This window comes from Grammomys surdaster, unplaced genomic scaffold (assembly GCF_004785775.1).
Source record: "Grammomys surdaster isolate TR1022 unplaced genomic scaffold, NIH_TR_1.0 122158, whole genome shotgun sequence".
In the NCBI taxonomy this organism is placed as follows: domain Eukaryota; kingdom Metazoa; phylum Chordata; class Mammalia; order Rodentia; family Muridae; genus Grammomys; species Grammomys surdaster.
Window position 1 is genome coordinate 21623 of NW_021617727.1, and position 22997 is coordinate 44619.

The window sequence follows — 22997 nt, forward strand, 5'->3', positions numbered from 1 at the left end:
AGCAAGCAGCAAAACTCAGCTGCTTTGTCCATGTGACTCTGGCTTTAGAGGCAAGACTGGAAGGGAATACTGACACAGTTGATACTGGTTAGCTGTAGTTAAAAACTTAGCGATGGTGAAGAACAAACCAGCATCACTGAGGGGAAATCTTCTGGGGAGTTTTTTTCTGAGAGGACAATGAAAGCATGTTCCAGAGATAGCCAAGGTTGTACCTTGTGGTGTAGCTGGTCTTGGTCATGTGTAAATCTCATCAACATGGCACCAGTTTTAAGGCATGAATGTGTCAGGGAAAACAGCTAAGGCATGAGACCAAAAGGGAATGTAATACAGGAAAGCAGTGAAGCCTAGTTGCCACAGGAGAACCCAGCATATTGAATATGTGAGTCCCATGGGATGAGTAGAAAGGCCAGCAGCAGAAACAGAGTAGAGTCAACCACCACCTAGAGTGCTATAGAGGGAATAGCCAGAGAAGTGTCCCAATCTCTTTTGAGATGTGCAGAAGATCATATGTGGATCCCAGATACTGAAACATGAAGTTTTAATATTTAAGTTACCTTAGGGACCCCAAGATTTTGAAGTGCTAGAGCTGTGGGGTACCAGCTCAGGAAAACTGCTTTCAGGGAATAAAACCAGCCAAAGAGAAAAAATTGTGCTGCAGTAAAGAAAGCAGAAAGGAGTCAGAGATCTGAAAAACGCTTTGACATCAGACATGGTACTCAGATTTTGGAGATTGCCCTGCTGTCTTTTGGTCTTCTGTTTGGCACAGTATTTCCTCACAGTTGCATTTAGGAATGATGAAGTATATTTCCTGTGAATTTGGATGTGTATGATGTGTTACTTGTTTTGAAAATGTAAGGGATTGCAGTTACATGATTAGCTGAATCTCTGAAGAGACTTCAAATTTGGACTTTTAACATTTTTGAGACTGCTATAGATGATGGAGACTTTTCCACTGGAACCTCATATATTTTGCATTATGCTATTTTAAAATATGGTCCCCATACACTCATGTGTTTGAACAAGCATATGGGGGCCAGGAAGTGGAATGTGGTCGTTTAAATATACTTGGCTCAGGGACCGGCACTATTATGAGGTGTGGCCTTGTTGGAGGAAGTGCATCCTTGTGGGGTTGGGATTTGAATGTGCACCCAGTGCTGAATGGATCCTCCCAATAGCTCCCTGGATGACAGCCTCTTTCTGGCTACCTGTGGATCAAGATACAGAGCTCTGATCTTCCTCTCCAGCATCATATCTTCTTGTATGCCTGCCATGTTTCCTGCTAAAGTGAAAATGGACTAAGTCTCTGAAACTGTCAGCCATCCCCAATTATATTTGGTTTTATAGGAGTTGCCTTGTTCATGAAGACTCTTCATAGCAATGGAAACACTAAGACAGAAACACTGTGAGTGTATTTAGTATGGTCAACCTTTTGCACTATTCTGTTATCATGAAAGATTATGTGCTAGAGTGAAACCTTATGAATGTGTTTAGTATGATGCAGCCTTTGCACACCTCTGTAGTCTTCATCATTATGAAAGTATTTATATTCAAGAGAAGTTCTATGAATTTTAGCAATGTGGTAAAGCCTTTATGTTATGGGGTCTGCTAAGGTCCAACACAATTCAAACACGAGGACAATGCAAATGATGAGAATTTTTTGTAGTCAATTTACTACTGATTAATCAGGACCACAAAAATATACTCACAGGTTTAGCTCAATCACTCCACCCCCACCCTCAACCCTTCCCCCACACTAAACCAGAAATTTATATAGATTCCAAACCTGAAAACCGCAAATATCAGTTCCATGTTACAGCTACATTTCCCTCGAATCAGGATTTCCTTCTGTTGTTAACCTATTTGAAATTATACAGAACGTAGATGTTATGTTTTAGCCTATCACACCCATTTTATGGTTATGAATAGACAGTTTATTCTGAAGAATAAAACATGAATAACAGAAATTATGGTTAGGATCAGTCATTGTGTTTTGGGGAACAGAACATGAAAAATTACAGCTGGCCAGATAATGTTAAGTACACAGGTCCCCTATGACCTGAGACTTGAAGTTAGTTTCAACCTACAGTTAATTTTTTTTTTTGCTTGTTCCCAGCATTTAGATATCATTGTCATCTTTGAATACATAGAAGAACACAAATTGGAGAGAAATCTTACCACTGAAATCAATGTGATAAAAACATTTCACAACACATGTGTCTATGAACATAAAAGAACATAGCCTGGAGAGAAACACTATGAATAATCAATGTGGTAAAGGCTTTGCATGTAGCAGTAGTCCTAGAAACTATGAGAAAAAAAAATCATAATGCAGAGAAAACCCGTAAATGTAGTCAATGTGTTAAATTTTTGTGCTTTCTGGTATCTTTAAACAAAGGTAAACTCTTTAGTAAGTAATCAATTTATTAAAGCATTTTCATATTGCAGTAGTCTTTGAGGACCTTTAATAATACCAAAAGTAACCTGTGACTACAAAGAATTTGGTAAGATCTTACCCAACACACTTACATTGAGTTACTCAAGGTTACTTATTATGTAGAAAAAAAATGTGAAAAGCATCAACAATCAATTCAAAGTTTATGATGTCTCTCTGTTTTGTTTACACTTGGAAACTCTTTTGAACATACAAAGGCCACTGATTTTTTTTTCTTTTTTAGTTAATCATGTATCCAACTACTTTGCTGAAAGTGTTTATCAGCTCTACGAGTTCCCCCTGGGAAGTTTTGGTTGACTTATACATACTATCATATCATCTGCAAATAAAGATAATTTTACTTCCTCCTTTCTAGTTTATATTACCTTCATCTTCAGTTTTGTTGCTCTAGCTAAACTTTTAGATAGTATAGTGAATAGATATGGAGAGAATAGACCACCTTGTCTTGTCCATGATTTAGTGGAATTATTTAGAAACTTTCTAGATGTTTTATAAGCTTCCTGTAAAGTTACATAATTGTGTTTAAGTATGTCCCTTGTATCCTTAATCACTCCAACAGTTTTATCATAAAGTGATGTTGGATATTGTCAGAGAATTTTTCACCATCTAGTGAAATGACACCTTGTTTTTTTATTAAACATTAATCATATTATGTTGAACCATCCCTGCATCTCCTTAATGAAGCCTACCTCATTGATTCTGGTAGGTGATATTTGAATGTGTTTTCTATTTTATTTTATCATACTCATATTGTTTTATTACGTATATTTGCATCTGTCATTTTAAGGAAAATTGGTCTTTAATTCTCTTTTGTTGGTGAGTTTTTATTGCTGGGTTCATAAAAACAAATTTGGTAATGCTTTTTCTGTTTGTATATTATTGAATACTTTGAGGAGTATTCTCATTAACTCCTCTTTGGAAGTCTGGTAGAATTCTATCCAAAAACACATGGACCTGGACACCTTTTGGTGGCAGATTTATAATGATTTCTCTTATTCTAAATGTTTAGGAAGTTTAAGTTGTTTATCTTAGTTTGATTTAACTTTGGTAAGTGGAATCTATTGAGGAATTTTTCCTTTTTTTTTTGAAAATTCGGTTCGGTGGAATACATTTTAAAACTGTCTCTGTCATTCTCTGGATTTCTTCATTGTCTGTTATCTGTTATTTTGTCCCCATTTTCACTTTCAATTTCATTAATTTGGATATTCTCTATCTTTTAATAAGAGCTTGACTATCTTGTCTAATAAAAGGCTGAAAGAACCAACTCCAGGTTTCATCTTTGCATTCTTCTCTTTCTATTTTACTGATTTCAGAACCCAATTTGAGAATTTCTTGATGTCTACTCCTTTTTTTTCTTTTTTGTTCTTTCTTTCTTTTTTTTGGTTTTTTAGGACAGGGATTCTCTTACAGCCCAGGCTGTCCTGGAACTCACTCTGTAGATCAGGCTGGCCTCGAACTCAGAAATCCACCTGCCTCTGCCTCCCAAGTGCTGGGATTAAAGGCATGCACCACCAATGCCCAGCGACTCACTTCTTCCTGTTCTAGACTTTAAAGTGTGCTGTTAAATTGACAATGTGAGAGCTCACAAATTTTTTCAAGTAGGGATTTTGTGCTATTAACTTTCTTCTTAGGGGCATTACGTTTTCTTTGTGCTCCATAAGATTGTGCATGGGGCACATTCATTTTCATTGAATCCTTGAAATCTAATTTCTTCTTTTATTTCTATCTTAAGCTAGTTTTCATTCAGTATTGCAGCTTCCATGAGTTTGTAAGCTTTGTGTTCTTTCTGGTTTTGTTGATAGCCAGCTGTAATCCATGGTGGTCTGATTATTAAGATACATGGTAATAGCTCATTTTTCTTGTATGTATTGAGACTTGCAATGTGTCTGAATATGTGGTCAGTTGAGTAAGTTTCATGAGATGCCAAGCAGAAGGTATATTCTCTTCTATTTTAGTAGAATGTTCTCTAAATATCAGCTGGATTCATGTTCATGTTGTCAGTTAGCTGGAGTATTTCTCTGTTTAGTTTAGTTCTGGTGGATTTGTCAATTGGTGAGAATGGGATATTGAAATTTGTGAGTAAATCTTAAAAAAAAGAAAAGAAAAGAAATTTGTGAGTATAAGTGTATGAAGGTTATGGTGTGATTTTAGCTTTAAAACTCTTTCTTTTACAAAGGCCTGTGACCATGTGATTAACGCATAGATGTTAACAATTTAAATGTCATTTTTGGTAATTTTTTTCCTTTGAGGAATATGTAGTGTCTTTCTCCAATTTTTGAGTATTTTTTTGTTTGTTTAAAATCTAGTTTGCTGTACTTTAAAATGGCTACCTCTGCTTGCTTCTTTGGTCCATTTGCATGGAATATATATTTTTTTTATAAATAATTTATTTATTTTTGAACATGAAATGCTTTTTTATAGCATGTTTCACAAGGGGAGGGGGTAAGAGGGGCCAGATGGTGGAAAAGTACAAAATCTTCTTGGCCTGTGCCTTGAAACATGTCATGGTCTATACGGTACACTGCCTTGAATTATGATCTACCTGCTGTTCTTCAGAAGATATGGTACACTGCTTGAGTTATGGTCTCCCTGCTATTCTTAAGATGATATGGTACACTGCTTTGAGTCTATCTGCAGTTGCTAAGCAGGATCTTGCAGTTGCCAAGCTTCAGAGGACATTGTGCAGGTGGGGAAAGGTAGGGGGTGAGGGTAAGGGCGAGGGTCCTGGCTTCTGGCATCTCCCCCTTCTCTGTTTAGTTAGAGAAGGCATCTTATGATCAATCCCAACTATGTGAATTTTGAATTTGGATGTCTAATTATGGGGGAATATATTTTTAATAGTACCGTGAAGTAATGCCTATTCTTGATGGTGAGGTATATTTCTTGTATGTAATAGAAGAATAGATTTTGTGTTAGCACACACTCTGTTAGCCTGTGTATCTGTATTGGTAAACTGAGTTCATTAATATTGAGTCAATGAACAATGATTGTTTCCTCCTGGTTTTTGTTGTTGTTGTTGTTGCTGCTGCTATTTGTGGTGCTGGTGGTGGTGATGGTGTTGATGTTATTGTATGGGTGTGTGTTTGTATTTGAGTGTGTGTGCTTTCTCTTCTTTTGCAGATAATACGAGATTATTTACTACCTGTGTTTTTATATGTATTAATAACTTCCTTGGGATGGATTCTTCTATCACTTTGTGTAGGTCTGTATTTGTAGATAGATAATGTTTAAATTTGACTCTATCTTGTACTGTCTTATTTTTTCTAGTTATGGTGATTAAATTTTTTCTACATATAATAATCTGGTCATCTGCAGTTTCTGCAGCACATGTGTCCAAGCCTTTCTGGTGTTTACAGACTCTAGTGAGAAGGCATTTGTAAATTTAATAGATTTTCCTTTATATACTTTTTTTTTTTTGGCTTTTTACTTTTGCAGCTTTTGTGTGTGTGTGTGTGTGTGTGTGTGTGTGTGTGTGTGTGTTTGTGTGTGTGTGGTTTTTTTTTGAGACAGGGTTTCTCTGTGTAGTCCTAGCTGTCCTGGAACTCACTCTGTAGACCAGGCTGGCCTCAAATTCAGAAATCCGCCTGCCTCTGCCCCCCAAGTGCTGGGATTAAAGGCATGTGCCACCACTGCCTGGCTTCTGTTTGATGTTTTGATGATTCTTGTAATTTGATAGGTACCTCCCTCTTTATGATAGAAATTTTTTTTCCTAAGATTTGTTGTCAATACTTTCCAAGACTTTGATCTACTATTCTTCCTCTATTCCTAGTATTCTCATGTTTGTCTTTTCACAGTGTCTGGGATATTATGGATATTTTGTCAGGAAGTTTTAGACTTAACATTGTCTTAATCTGATGTATCAATTCCTTATATTGTTTCTTCAATGCTTGAGATTTGTCTTCTATCTCTCTCTTCTGTTGGTGAACCTTGCCTCTAGTTCCTCTTTGCAGTCCTAAATTTTTATTTCCAATATTCCCTCAGTTTGTGTTTTCTTCATTGCTTCTATTTTTTGGTCTTGAGTAGTTTTGTTTTCTTCTACTCTTGATTTGCTTTTTTCTTGGCTTTATTTACAGGACTTTTTGGTTTCCTCGACTTTTTTATGTGTGTTCTCCTGGCTGTCTTTGAGGTATTTATTGATTTCCTCCAATTTTTTGTGTTTTCCTGGATTTCTTTAAGTGATTCAGTCATTTCCTCTTTAAGGAACTCTATCATCTTTATATAGTTGGATTCAAAGCCTTTTTCTTGTAATTCAGCACAAGCAAGTGATACAAGGTGTCTCTGTAAGTCTTGAGTAACCTGGACCCTACGTAACCAAAAGCCCAAGGTTTAAAACGTTTACAATAATCTCTCTCTTTGTGCAAGTTACTGCCTTAAAAATCAAATCACTTGGGCTGTGTGCTCAGTGGTCCACGCTTACTTAGTACCTGTGCCAGTGACCTTGGTTTAAGTACAAGAGTGTGCAAGGGGAGAGCTCTACCAGAAACATTTATCTGTCTACTGCGGGGGGGAAAAAAGTACTGCAGGAAAAACAAGAATTTATGAAAATGATTTATACTAATTTTCTATCTCCAAAATTGTGACCTGCCTGGGTATCCTGCCCCATTAAGATAAGACTGAAATAAGATGTATATATGTATAATTTCTCAAGCAGAATGGGCCACACCTTCAAACTGAGTATACTTCAAACCCAGAATAATGCAATTCCTTCCTTAATAAATGTAAGATTTCTTAGTATGTATGTTCAGTTATTTAGATACTCTCATTATCAGTTCCATTCCACTGAAAACAATTTCTTTTTATTTTCTCTTGGTACACAAACTACGGAGACGTTTAATTCAAAGTCCTTAAAAAAATCTTTAAATAAAAAAAGTTAATGTGCAATGAAATTAAGTACACCCCTAAATTTATCCTTTAAATTATACACTTCTAAGAACTACTGGGCTAACATATAAGGTGCACTGTGCATTTAGGTCTGATATTAGCATACCTTGACTTTTCCTATTCAATGCTAGAATATTTAACACTTTCTTTCATAATCTAAATGGGCTCAGAGTCATTAACCAGAGAGTGATAAATATTGGTCCTTATGACATAATCTAGTACCACCATCATGGAATGGAATGTGGCTATATCTTCTGGAAGTAAAAATGTCCTCTTCATGTCAATGAACTTGCAATGAAACAGTTTGTTTCAATACAATAAAATTTATGGTGGGCCCACCCAAGGCCCCATGATAGATTCCATGAAGTATTCAGCTTACATTTAAAACATTATGTGGTTAATAAGAAGGTTGTTTTTTCTCCTTAAATTGGACAGGGTGGCAAGTTAGGGACTTTGTTAAAGAGTTATATTTTTTGAGATGCCTGTTTTAATAACGTAGCTTCCAGTCACAAACCCTGTAGTCAACATTATGAAAAAAAAAAAAACCTGAGGGTGACAGGGTGAGTGATTTGGGATTTTGCCAACATGTATTTATGAATATCAGGTGAATGAAGACAGCCCATATTGATAGATATATAATTTTGGTACCTCAGCATGATCCAAGGAATATGGATACTTTGGAATATAGATACTTTGGAGATATGTCCAATGCACTCTCAGAGATAAGTCAGCTGAGAGGATTGAGACACAGTCCATTGGTTATAACTCTGCGTCATGTTACAGATCCCAGCAGCTAACATTGCACGTAGCAACCAGGTCAAAGAGTATTGTATTAATGCCATTTTCTCTGCCAGGAAACCATTTGATCTTTTTCAAAGTCAGTATAAGTACATATTTTTTCAATTATGTTTCTTTTTATTCCTTTCTTTAAAATTAATTAATTCATTTATTAATATTCCACAGTTGCCTCCTTCCCTGGTCCCTCTCCCCCAAGTTCTTTTCCCCATCTCCCTCCTCACTGCCTCTGAGAGGGTGTTCTCTCACCTGCCCACCAACCAGAACCTCACCTCCACCAGCATCCCTTTTCTCTGGGGCATCAAGTTTCTCCAAGGTCAAGTGCATCCTTTCTGATTTTGGGCCAGACTAGGCAGTCCTCTGCTACACACATGCCTGGGGCAATTAATCTACCTCTGTGTGCTCCTTGGTTTTTGGCTTATACTCTGTAAGCTCTGAACTCTCCATGTTAGTTGACACTGCTGTTCTTCCTATGAGGTTGCTGTCTTTATCTCCTTAAGTCCTTCCTCTGACTCTTCTATATGGATCATTTCACCCTGAAATATATATACTTCTCAGCACCTCATGGTATTTTCTCCAAATTTACCACATAATCTGTCATAAGGCAAGCCTCAACAGATAAAAGAAGACTGAAATAGCCTCATGAATCCTATAAAATCATGACAGACTAAGGCTAGACTTCAATAACAACAAAAACATGAGAAAGCCATATACTCATGGAAATTGAACAACTCTCTATTCAATGATAACTTGGCCAGGGAAGAAATAAAGAAATGAAAGACTTTCAAAAATTCAATGAAAATGAATGCACAGCATACTCAAACTTATGGAACACAACGAAAGCAGCGGTAAGACAAAAATTCATAGCACTAAATGTCCTCATAAAGATACCAGAGAGATCCTACACTAGCAACTTAACAGCACACCAGAAGGCTTCAGAACAAAGAGAAGCAAAGACACCTATGAGAAGTATACAGCAGGAAATAATCAAACTCGGGGCAGAAATCAACAGTGGCATGGCTTAACTATCAGAGAATTGGAAAGAAATGATTAGAAAATAGTTGAGAAAGACATAAAAAGAAATATGTGGATAGGTCTCTCAAAATGGTTAAAGGATGTAAAAATACTCATGTCCCATATAAATATTCATCAAAAGGTAAGTACAGCTGAACAAACATTTCAGTAATCAGTTAGGTAGGATGATTCATTCTGTGGGAAGTCAGTCTTGTCCCCAGCCATATCTGTCATTTTCCAATGAGCCTATGATCATAGTGGCCATGGTGGAATTTGTTGGGTTTATTCATGAGTACAACAGTAGTCTTCCCCTCACCAAGCCTGACATGGCCGGCTCTGCTGGTGAGTGCCAGATCTACCAACATGAGAGACCAACACGGAGCCCTAGATATAAAAATATCCTAGGTTAACCAGCTAGTGACTTGGTGGCAGGTTGACTATATTTGACCCTTTCTTCTGGGCAAAGGACAAAGTTTTATTCTTCATGGAGTAGATATGTAGTGTGCTTATAACTTTGATTTTCATGCACATATTGTGTCTGACAAAATCACTATCCATGCACAGGCTGAGTGCCTCATTCACCACAATGGCATTCCACACAGTATTGCTTCAGACCAAGGAACTCATTTCACAGTAGAGAAGTGAGACAATGGCCCAATGATCATGGATTCTAATGGTATTAATTAGCACATTCCTTGATACCCTGATGTAGCTGAACTGACAGAAAAATAGGATGACATTTAGAAGACACTTTTACAGCCAGGCGGTGTTGGCGCACGCCTTTAATCCCAGCACTTGGGAGGCAGAGGCAGGCGGATTTCTGAGAACAAGAGTTCTAGGCTAGCGTGGTCTACAGAGTGAGTTCCAGGGCAGCCAGGGCTACACAGAGAAACCCTGTCTCAAAAAAAAAAAACAAAAAAAAACAAAAAACAAAAACAAAAAAAAAAAAAACCAGAAGACATTTTACACAGCCAATTACGGGACAGCCACCTGAACAGCTGAGCAGGGTCCTAGGTTGTCTATTTTTTGAATCAGCATCTAGTATTTTGTATGGTTTCCCTCATAACCAAGATCCATGATTTCAGGAATCAAGATTTTGGAAAACTTGTGTGAAGTTCACAGTCCCCCAAGTCTCAGGGGAACTCAGCTCAAAATGGAGGACTCCCTTTATCAGCAAAGCTTTCATTTTTCTGCCTGACTTTGTCTGGACACTGTTCCTGAACAAAGGTGGCTGTCCTTATCTAAAGAATGTCCTTATGTGGAGCTGCTTAAACTCAACACACTAGTCTCACTCTGGCTTCCCTGGCCACAAGATCATTAGGTATACTATTATGACCAATTAATCTTTTCTTCCTGTATCCCTAAAACCCCTTATATATATTATGAGAACAATAAAGTATAATTGTGTTGGTCTCAGGAGATTATTTTATAATTCTCACAGCCACTTCAAGCCAGAGTGCCATGACTGCTTCCTCTGTCCTCACTGTTTGGTGGCTAAAAACCATCTAAGGAGAAAGAAGACCTACACGAAAGCTATCACCCTTAGTGGCTCACTAGGAAAACTTGATTTCTTTTTCTGTGATCTTAAGTTCTGTTTGCCTGCCAGTTTTAGTTATAGAGAGGTGAGCTCTCCTAACAGGAACTACAACAAACCTTCAGTCTTCCCAGTGGCCAATTTGGGCATCTAAAGCCCTTAAATCAACAGGATGCAATAAGAACAGCAGTGTTAGAAAGGCTGGTTAATTGCATGGGGAAATCAAATAGCTTCTCCAAACAGATTTAGAAACACTTATGTATAGACTGCAGATGCTCTTGTGGTTTTTCTCAACCTTTCTGATGCTGGGACACTTGAATACCATTCCACCTGTTATAGTTACCGCCAAAGTATGAAATTAATTTTGTTGCTCCTTCCTAATTGAATATTACAATTGTGGTGAATTGTAATATGATTATTTGATATGCAGATGTTCTTAGGCAATACTGGTTAAAGGGTTCTTAGATCCCACAGAGGTTGTGACCCACAGGTTGAGAACTGGAGGTTCATGTTATCTCTTGATAATACTATGTCTTCTGATTTAGACAATGGGAACATACCTATAGTTTCTACATTATTCAACTCTGAATTCCCTGAGGACTAAGCTATACCACACCCCTGGGCAGATACCCAGAAGATGCTCCAACATATAACAAGGACACATGCTCCACTATGTTCATAGCAACCTTATTTATATTAGACAGAAGCTGGAAAGAACCCAGATGTCCTTCAATAGAGGAATGGATGCAGAAAATGTGGTACATTTACATAATAGAGTATTACACATCTATTAAAAACAATGAATTCATGAAATTCTTAGGTAAATGGATGGAACTGGAAAATATCCTGAGTGAGGTAACACAATCACAAAATAACACACATAGTATGCACTCATTGATAAGTGGATACTATCTCAGAAGCTCACAACACCTAAGATACAACGCACATACCAAATGAAGCTCAAGAAAAAGGAAGACCAAAGTGTGGGTGCTCTGGTCCTTCTTAGAAGGAGTAACAAAATACTACTCACGGGTGCAAGTACACAGACAAAGTATGGAACAGAGACTGGAGGAGGGACTCTCTGGAAACGGCCCCACCTGGGGATCCATCCCACGTGCAGACACCACATGTAGACACTGTTGTGGGTGCCAGGAAGTGCATGATGACAGGAGCCTGACAAATCTGTCTCCTGGAAGACTTTCCCAGTGACAGATACTTGCAGCTAACCATTGAACTGATCACAAGGTCCACAATGGAGGAGTTAGAAAGAAGACTGAAGTAGCTGAAGGGGCTAGGAGCCCTATGCGGAAAGCAACAATACAAAGCAACCAGAGCTCCCAGTGCCTAAACCTGCAGTCTGGAAACACAAAGGAAGGGACCCAAGGCTCTAACTGTATAGGTAGTTGAGGATGGCCTTGACAGGCATCTGTGGGAAAGGAGGGCCTTGGTCCCTGAAATGCTGGATGCCCTAGTGTTGGGGAATTGGAGAGGCAGGAATGGGTGGATGGGTGGGCACACACCCTCATAGAAGTAGGAGGAGGGGGCATGGGATAAAGTGTTTTGGGGAGGAATGTGGATGGGGAATAACATGAAAGATAAATAAATAAAGCACTCAAAAAAAAAAACATAATGGAGGCCGGGCGGTGGTGGCGCACGCCTTTAATCCCAGCACTTGGGAGGCAGAGGCAGGCGGATTTCTGAGTTCAAGAGTTCGAGGCTAGCCTGGTCTACAGAGTGAGTTCCAGGACAGCCAGGGCTACACAGAGAAACCCTGTCTCGAAAAAACAAAAAAAAAAAAACAAAAAAAACAAACAAACAAACAAACAAAAAAACATAATGGAACTGGCAATTGTAGTCGAGCAGTTTAGACTCTTTGTCACCAGTTTATTATGGGGAGTTCTTATAATCTTCAAGTACAAGGTATTGTGGGAGGTGCCCCTGAAACTTTAAAACAATAACTTCATAAAATAAAGAAAGGGGGAGGTATATCCCTGTATACCACAGATTTATTTAAATCATGCTCTTTTTGTTTTAATCTTTTTTTTTTAAATTGGATACCAGACAGGCGGTGGTGGCACACGCCTTTAATCCCAGCACTTGGGAGGCAGAGGCAGGCGGATTTCTGAGTTCGAGGCCAGCCTGGTCTACAGTGAGTTCCAGGACAGCCAGGACTATACAGAGAAACACTGTCTCGAAAAAGAAAAAAAAATTGGATACCAAGAAACTTTCTGCTGATTGTCTATAGCACCCTTCAACCAGGCATACTTATGCCTAGGTGAAATGGAAGGATCCACTTGCATACAGCATGATGGCGACCAGGTATCTAATATGGGGAAGAGGGCATGTTTGAGTTTTTTCTACAGGATGCTGAAGGAGCATGGTGGCTACCAGAATGATTGGTGAGACAAGCTGTTGCTGAGACAAAAAATGATGCTGACCTGTGAGCTTTCTGAGTGCACTGAGGAGGGTGACAAGACGCTGTATTGAACATTTGTTCCTGACCCACCTTTGGTTGACTATATCCCAAATGGGACAAGCTGCCTTGCCTCAAGTTTTTGAAATTGAGGAAACAAGTCTAAAACAAGTTAATCAAAAAGAAGAAGAAGAAGAAGAAGAAGAAGAAGAAGAAGAAGAAGAAGAAGAGGAGGAGGAGGAGGAGGAGGAGGAGGAGGAGGAAGAAGAAGAAGTTATAACCAATCTTGTATTTTTCTTAAAGTGACCAGTTATTTTGACTCAATGATGTACTGACCTAGAAATCAATCCAAAATTGGAAATAACAGTCTTTGTTTGGAAGGTTGGATCTCGACATTTTTCAGAGACATATTTGGAAGTTAGCTGAAGTTCTCTATGATGTTGTAATAGCAAGAGATAAGGACAGGATCTGGATTTCAAACAAGTGTTAGTGCATATGTTAAGGCTCTGTTAATTGTTAAGTTAAAATTACTTTGTCTCTTCTACAGTATTTATTTTAAGTTGCATTGACTGTATACTTTCTAATTGTGTTAGTGTATTGAAACCTGTCATGTCTGTTATGGGGGTCTTTTTTCTTACTGCCCCCAGTAGTAGAAAACCTTGCTTTTCTGAGAAAAGCTTGCAAGTTCTGGAAGAAGTAAGTTAAGCTTAAAGCAGAAGCAAGAAGGTAGTGTGCTTGATTATTGCTGGTATAAGAGCTTTGATTACATTAATTGTTAGCACCACTGCTTCTGCAATAGGTTTGACACAAGAAGTTAAGACAGCTAAACTTGTTAATCATTTAGGAAAAAAAAATTTACTAATGTGTTGAATATACAAGAGGATTTATATAGGTGTTTGAAACAACAAATTGATGCTCTATATCCTATTCAAATTATCGGATGGAGGTTGAGGGTTTAAGAGGATAGGAGCCATCTCGAGTGTCATGACAAATACCATTCCTGTTGTGTTCCTTCTAAAATTAATAATGATATTCATTATAATTAGAAAAAAGTTTATAGACACTAAATAAAAAAGTTTATAGACAATTTGCCATAATTCTACCACCTCTCTGGATGTTTTACTGTGCATAGCGAGATTATGAATTTAAAGAATGCTGCTCTGCTGAGCTTCAATGCTGCAGATAATGCTGATAAAATCATCCATGGCTTGAGATCAGTTTTACCATTTTGGTCAAACCTCAGGAATGATATATATAGCTTGATCATGCTAGCCCTTTTTGTCCTGGGAATACATTTATTCCTGCCCATTATGTTAAAGCTTGTCTCTAAAAACATCAACAAATTGGCAACCAAAGTACATGACTTGAAACTGAAAATGGACCCCCAGGACAGGGTTAACATTTTAACAGGCTCCCAGACCAAGGATGGGAGAGATTCTGCACAGAGCCTTACCAACCTACGACAGAAGTGCATTGCCTTTGATGATGCATATTCCATGATGGGTAGGAAGGCATTCTTCAAAAACCGAAGATAGGCTCAGTGTTGTTTATGAAATATAAAAGGGGGAGAAGCAGAGAGTTTATGAGGCTGCTTGGCAAAAACTTGACATGGGCCAAGGACAAGGAAAAGTGCTTCTTGGCAGGAATATGACACTGGCCAAGGACAAGGAAGTGGGATTCAGGTTAGGAATCTGACATTAGGCTAGAACAAAGAAGTAATTTCTGGCAAGAATCTAAATCTTAGGCTAGAACAAGGAGGTAGCCTTCAGACATGAAAATGACTTTGGGTTAGGACAGGGAAGTTGGCTCATATATTTTGGTCATCCTAATAAGTCCTAAGAAAAAGTGATCATGGGAGTATTCCCCGAATTCTGTTTCTGGCCTTGCTTGTTCTTTGACTATTTGTGTTTATTGCCTTGCTTGTTCCTCGACAATCTGCATCTATTGTATTACTAGTTCCTCAACTTAGAACTGACCTTAATACTAGCATTTACATGGTACAAAAGCAAAAAAGGAGGAAGAGGGATGGAATGGGGTGGGGTGGGGAATGGGAAAAGGGAATAACATCTGAAATGTAAATATATAAAATATGAAATAACCAGGCCGTGGTGGTGCATGCCTTTAATCCCAGCACTTGGGAGGCAGAGGCAGGCAGATTTCTGAGTTTGAGGCCAGCCTGGTCTACCGAGTGAGTTCCAGGACAGCCAGGGCTACACAGAGAAACCCTATCTTGAAAAACCAAAATAAATAAATAAATAAATAAATAAATAAATAAATAAAATATGGAATAAAAAATAAAAACTAAATAAAAAAGTTTACAACAGTGAATGTTTACATGCATATCCATTAGGAGTAATTATCTGGCTAAACATCCATCACCTGTCAGAGCTCCACAGGTTCACTGAAAGTTTGAAACCATAACTTAGTTATTAGTGAAGTTTTGTGTAGATAAACCCAGTCAAGATTTTATCCTCTGTCCCAGCACCTATAATAAATCATTACTCCCCTTTTTATGACCTTTGATTAATTGTTTTATAAACTCTTGGAATGTGCTCTGAGTAGGAGAATGTATGGTTACCATGACAGAGCAATTAACTGGTGACACATGGGAAACTGACAGAATTCTCACTGCAGTTTTGAATATCAGAAAAGGACATAATAGCAGTCCCACTATAAAAGGGCTTAATAATCACTGATATAATTTTAGAAATTCTTATGGGAACATTGTTAAGACTTAAGAAGTCATCTATTGGGCTGGAGAGATGGCTCAGTGGTTAAGAGCACTGACTGCACTTCCAGAGGCCCTGAGTTCAAATCCCAGCAACCACATGGTGGCTCACAACCATCTGTAATGAGATCTGATGCCCTCTTCTGGTGTGTCTGAAGACAGCTACAGTGTATTCATATATAATAAATAAATAAATCTTTAAAAAAAAAAAAAGAAGTCATCTATTTGTCTGTATAGCATCACTACAAGATAGGACATCTTCATAGATTTGCAGAGATTTGCTCCAAAGGGGTGAGCTATTACTTAGTGATTGTTATATATGTTTAATAATAACAAAAAAAGCATATTAGTAGCAGGAATCTTTCCTAAAATGAATTCTCTTAGGGCCTTGCTTAATAAGAGAGGATCTGTCACAGATTGAATAATAATCTGAAGCACACTATTTTAGGAAGATCGCCTGCTAGTGTTCACCTTGTACTGTTATAGCTCCTGACATAATATACTTATATGAGGACATCAGATAGAGATCCCAGATTAAGTGAGGAATGGAAAACCAGATGTCTTAGGTTCTGTAGGGCAAGACCTTGCACCCACACTCACATAAAGATCATGTGACAGTAGATTCTTTTTATCCTTTTGTTTTGTTTGTTTTTTGTTTTTGTTTTGTTTTTTGATTTTTTTTTGTTCCACTTAAATTGCATGTTTTATTTCTCCCAATCCCAGCAATAGCACAGAAGCCCCATCGTGTCCATCCCAGACTGGTTTCTAGTAGGCTGAGATTACAGGGAGCCTCAGTAATGCTAATGCCACAAAGGGCTCCAAAATGCCAGGCACAAATATGCCTCCACACTGATGAATGTCAAAAGTGCACTGGCCCCAATGTTTCAGCACTCAGTCTGACTTTACAATACAACCTGCACCTTTGAAACGGACAGTCTGGGAGTGGGGGAATGTGAGGGAGTGAGGCTGAAATTGTCTCCTATTAGCTCACCCTTTCAACATTAAACAGAGACCAAGAGAGAAACAGTTCCAATAGTTCACATATATTTCTTCTTGTGCAGTCTCAGCCGAGAATGCCATGTAAATGGGTCACTGCAAAATGCAGCAATTTAGTTATTCTTCGATCAAAGGAAGAAACAAACCAGTATGATCTCACTTCTACTAACTTTTGAAGGTTTACAGCAGTTAAAGTATTTTGCTTCTGTGTATGAAGGTTAAAAAAAAAAACTTTTTTTTTTTCATAAAATACAAGAGCAACCAATTTTACCATCAAGTAAAAGTAAAAACTGGGATTCTTTTTAAATTAGTCCAAAGTGGCATTTAGGGACTTAGTTGTAGGCTGCTGCACTGACAGACACCACGACAAACCATAGTGTAGGGTTGGGTCTGGTTTTGTTTTGCTTTTCTTTTCAGTATCCAATGCTTAAGTTCTAGAAATGTTCCAATTGTAAGGCAGGGATATGTTTGGATTCCACCACGGGTATGCTCCTTGGGTTGAATGCTGGAAGGTGAGGCACGTTTTGCCGGACACATGTCAACTACCTAGTAGTCATCAAGGTCAAAAAATTCATCATCTCCTCCTTGGTATTCCGTTCCTTGGAGATCTACTCAGTACCGCAAGATATCTCCAATTCCACCAAATCCTTTCACAAACTGTGATCCTTCTTGTGACTTATCTGTGACAATTTCTAGTGTAGCTCCAAATTTTTTATAGTTGTTAGCAAACCATTCCAAGAGGGGCATGCTCTCTATCAGTTCATGTTCCTGTCCAGTCTCTTGGTCTGTGAAGTGAGATTTACCCTTCTCTTGTTCTGGAGTTAAGTAGAGAATTTTCTCCTCTTCTGTGCCTTGGCAATGAAGAATATATCTCATTATATCCAGATTTTCATAGACTATTAGAATCTCTACAGCTCCCATTTCCAAAGCCTTTAGTGTATCTTCAACTCCAAAACAGTACTTGCCTGTGTCCTGGCTAATTTCATCAAAGTATCGCCCTATTAATTTCTTCTCTTGAATGAACTTCACGTTCATTCGTTGAGAGAACTTCAGTAGATAATTCAATAGCTTGGTTGAATCCATTTTTACCACCATAGGATATATCAACTAATTTTAAAACTTTAGATTGCAGCCTCTGGTCAAACATGTCAGATTGACTTAGTTCAGTTTTAAAGTCAGCTGATCCAGCTAAAACCAAACCAGCCACATTCACTTTGTCTCCAGAAATAAACAGCTGCTCAGCAGTCTCTGCTCCTTTCCGAACATAGTTATGTCGCTTTTCCATTCTTAAACGGGCAAAACGCAAGGCTGATTGACCTCCTCTGCTGTGTTTCTTTGGGAGATCCACAGTGAACTTATGCAGGACTTCTCTAGTGTTTCCTTGGAGCGTGCCAAAAAGAGTACCACTGCCATCTATTACAATAAAACCAAACTTGCTGTCATCTGCAAGTAACTCTGTAAGAGCCTCTGTATGAAACTTGTCGCACAAATACAATGATGTATTAATTGGTTTGAAAGGTTCAAAGTCAATGTTACCTTTCTTTTCCTTTCCTTCTTCTGTTACAGTTGTTCCACAGTAAACAACCAGACCACTTGGAGGTACTTTGTTATAAAGTTTGAGTCTCTGTTGTACAGATGTGATGGCTCCTAGGACTGAAAGGCGGTTTACTCGTGACTTAATGTTAGATGCAGTTCCAAACTCGTCTGCTAACATTTTTGCCACTTGTTAAATCTGGTCTTTGGGAGGAATGATCAGCGATATCATGCTTGTGCCGTTGCCGCAGGCCACCTCCAAGCTCTTAATGAGCTTCTTGATCTTCCAGATCTCCACGCTCCTATCAGCAGCACTGGGGTCTTCCGCCATCTTCTCGCCGCCTCCTCCCTAAGGGCCCAGTCCTGGGCGGTAGCAGCTGCTCCTCCCCAGCGGAGGCTCCCCTGTGGCGGCAGTTCTGACATAGGACACCGGCTCTCTCTCTCCAGGCAGCTGCATATGTTGCAATCTGCTCACATGGGGCCTCTTGATTCTTTTTATCTTTGATATTACAGCACCAGGCTGGAAATGCACAAGGTTTCTTGTCCCACACAATGATTCACTGTTACTCTCAGTAATGAGATTCTTTCTAGGGATTTTCACAAGAATAAAGCACTGGAAGAAACTCTTCTTCAGTATGCTCTGAGATCTCCAGCAGTAAAAGACCAGCATTAACTAACCCTCTTAATCTTGTAGAGACACACTCTCTAGCAGATGCATGTTAACCTTGGGGCAGGGTCTATCCACTCCTGCTAGTAGTAAGGTTCCTCCCAACATTACTGACCCGGATGTTCACCTTTTTCTTTTTTTCTTTTTCCACATTTACAAAGGAGGGTTTTCTCAATTGTATATGTCATCTGATGGGCCTAATCTGAAATGTTATTCTTGATGCGAGGTGACAAATCTGTTTTGAACTGACAATCATTGATCCTGTAGCTGGTTCCTGAATTCACAGGAGCCTTGTATGAATGTGTGGTATCTTAAGACAATTAGCATGCCTTCCTCATGTACCTGTCACTAAAAGTTGCCAGAATTTTCACACTTTGACTGGGAGTGATCCAGCACACTTGGTTGGAAAGACAAAAGTCAAGCGTAGTATGGGCAGGAAAGATGTGTTCTCCATTAAGAAAATATGTTGCAGTCTCACAGGACTCCCACGACAGCTACAAACTTCTTTAACTCAAATTCTGGTGGAATCTGATGCCTGCTTCTGGTCTCTGTGGGAATTGTATGCCTGTGGTACAAAGATATTCAGCAGGCCAAGCATCCACGGATTATTATTATTATTATTATTATTATTATTATTATTAATTATTATTTTGGTTTTTCGAGACAGGGTTTCTCTGTGTAGCCTGGCTGTCCTGGAACTCACTCTGTAGACCAGGCTAGCCTTGAACTCTCGAACTCAGAAATCCGCCTGCCTCTGCCTCCCAAGTGCTGAGATTAAAGGCGTGCACCACCACCACCCGGCCACATCCACATATTATTAATTTTTCTTTTTTCTTTTTTCTTTTTCTTTTTCTTTTTTTTTACTTAAGGAAAAAATCATTTTATTTAAATCACCTGAAATTTTATGAAAGAGAGAGAGAGAGAGAGAGAGAGAGAGAGAGAAACAACAGATGTTGTTTGATGCTCTTTGCCTGTAAATAGAACTTACATTTTAACAAGAACCCAGAAAATTCATATCTACTTTGAACTGTAAAACAAGGTGGCATGGCACAGTAATTAAATATATTTCTCATGTGGTCATTCCTCCAAGCGTTTTCTAAACAAACAAGGGTAATACTTTTTCAGTTCCATCTCCCAAATGGATGAAGGAGCTCTACTAACAGACCTCAAAACACAGTTGCAGATCCAAATTTGAATCTGAATTACCCTGTTACTTATTTTTCATCATTCATTCTACCAGTTTTTGTAAACTGTGCTCTAATTTTATCTGTTTTATGTAGGCTCTTGCAAATCCTTGATTTACACATGTCATGCTCTATTTCTAACCATTCTGTGCTTGATTTTTGTTTGGTGTGCAACAGTTTGAAAACGATCTCAGCATGTAAGACTTCTTGCATACCGAGTGTATGCCCTCCTCAGGTTCTTTACTACATTTAAGTCTTTTCTCTGATAATTCCTTTTCCTTTTTGTTTGTCTGTTGCCCACATATTATACCTATCATTTGCGTAGTCCACTAATGTTCCATGTTCTCACTTCCCACTCCAGCCATGTCCTTGGATGTTTATTCTCTTTCTCTCTGTCTCTCTCTCTCTCTCTGTCTCTGTCTCTCTCTCTCTCTCTCGTGTGTGTGTGTGTGTGCATAGTGTACACATGTGAGTATATGAATGTGTGTTCCCATGCTTGAGCAAGTAAGGCCAAAATAGGATGTCAGTTATCCATCTATATTGATCCTCACCTTGTTTCCCTGAGTCAGAGCCCCTCAATGTTTCTAAACCTTACTTTACTGACTAAGCTTGCTGGTCAGAGGGTGCTTAGAATCCACTACTTGAACCATTCATCCCCCAGTGCTGGGGATAGAGGCAACACAGCACAGTCCTGTGGCTTTTTTTTTTTAAATGTTGGTGGGAGATTTGAACTTAGGTCATATATATATATTTTTTTTGTTTTGTTTTCAAATTGTAATTTATACTCATTCACACATGGGTTATAAACACAAAAAGGCAGGACATGGGGAAGGGGATGACACTGGAGTTTGGGTGTTTAGGGCGAATACAGATATCTTTCAGAAAAGGGTATCGGCTGGGTGAGGGTTCAGGGGACAGGTCACTATGCTCTGCCTATGATTCACTTGTCCTTATCTAAGTTGGTATTATCTGCCAAGGCTACCTATTTACAAGGTCTATGACTACTCAGGCTGATAAATTGTCACAAAAACTGCCTGTTTACAATAGCTAATAGCCATCTGTTTCAGTGTTTATCCACAGAAACCCAAGACTTGGTGTTAGTATACATGAATGACAGGCCTATTGCTGATTTTAGGCCTATGGCTGATTTTAGGCCTTCAGTGTGTAAGCAGGGATGCCCCTGACATCTCCTTCCTTCTCTAAGTATAGAAGGGCTGTGGCGATTCTAATCTTGCAAAGGTGGGGATAGAGGCCTGACCTCCAGTAATTGAAGGGGACCTTGTAATGGCTCTGGTCCCCCTGTCGTTGTCCAGTGAGGCATGAGGGCCATACCCATCCCGATGTCTTTTTCCTGGAGAGGGGATACTTTTGACATCAACCCCTATGCAGTCAGGCTTGTCCTTCAGGGAACCCAGAGAGATATTTTTAACTTTTATTGATATTCCTTTGCAGTGCTTAGCCTCGCAGCCTAAGCAAGAATTCAGGTTGCCTGTCAGACGGGGTTCTGGGTGGCCCCTCTCTGCTTGGTCTAGGGGTGGAAGTCCCCTCTTTTAGGTTGAGTGGATATGTGTTTTGGGAACACCCTGGATAAAGTAAGAACCTCATCTTGAGTCTCGAGGTCCTCCATAGCTAACTTATAATAATGTATCTGAATAGGTTTTGCTACCAAATTATTTATCTGTTGTTTCACAGAGTTAGTCAGCCTATTTGAGGCCCAGGGACCAGAAGAAATAAGCAAAAAGAACCCAAATAATGGTCCCAAGATGAGAAGAGGTAGGGTTGACAACCCTGGAGAGGCTGAAAACCAATTCTTATACCAGCATTCATCTTTCTCTTTCACTCTCTGACTTTTCTCAGGGCCTTCTCTGACCTTTTTCATGTTCTCTTTAACCATCCCTGTCTTGTCTATGTGAAGGCAATATTCTTCTTTAAGGGCTGTACACAGTCAAAAGCTGTACCCAGCCTTTTCTATTATAATAGAGTAAGTCAAGTCCAGTAAGGATCTTTGCAATTTTTGGAGGTCTCTTCAGACAGTGAAACGAGGGATTTCTTCAGATTAGTGATGTCAATCTCTTGCTGTTTGATGTTCTTCAAAATGGCCCTTCGAAGGTCTGAATAGTATAAGTTCGGTGGCCACCATCTGAATTAGAACTTCTAACAGCAGATATCACAGGTGATTCATTTTTACCTGGAAAGGAAAAAGAAGGGATTCTCAGGGAGATTTCTCTTCCCTGGATCTAAATTGTTATTCATTTTACTTATGGTTGGGCCTGGCTTTGTGGGGGTATCTATTTATTTCATTAATCTTTTTGGTAGCCGATTAGCTGTGCCTTCTGTGGTATAAAACAGGCATATCAATCCTCAGCCCTGTAAGGGAACTGGGTTTGGGCCATTCCTTTTAAGGCTAAGAGGGTCCTTCCCCATATCCGTGGCATAGTTTTTATTGGTCTCGGTGATGCCAAAGGAAGTCAGCAGCAGATTTGCTATGAGCTTACAGTTTTAGAGAGTTAAAAGTGAACAAGGCATGATGAAGAGTATTTCAGGGGGACTCCTTCTGGGGGGGATACCATTCCCCCTCTTTTTTTTTTAAAGCCAATTTTTCAGAGTTCTTGTAAAATCAGGGCAGAAGCACCAGCAGTTGCTCCCTCCACACTAAGAGAGTCATGCGGACATTATTTAAAGAAATATAAATCTATATTAATAATCTCTTTTATCAAAGAACTGTTATAGCACAGCCGACTACTAATCAGACCATATAATATATCGATTAATCATAGCTTCTTCTACTTTTTGTGAGATT

General features: G+C 38.9%; 1 pseudogene; it reads right to left on the bottom strand.

Moving 5' to 3' along the window:
• Positions 1-17359: 17359 nt before the first annotated feature.
• Positions 17360-18677, bottom strand: LOC114636114 (annotated as a pseudogene).
• Positions 18678-22997: the final 4320 nt, after the last annotated feature.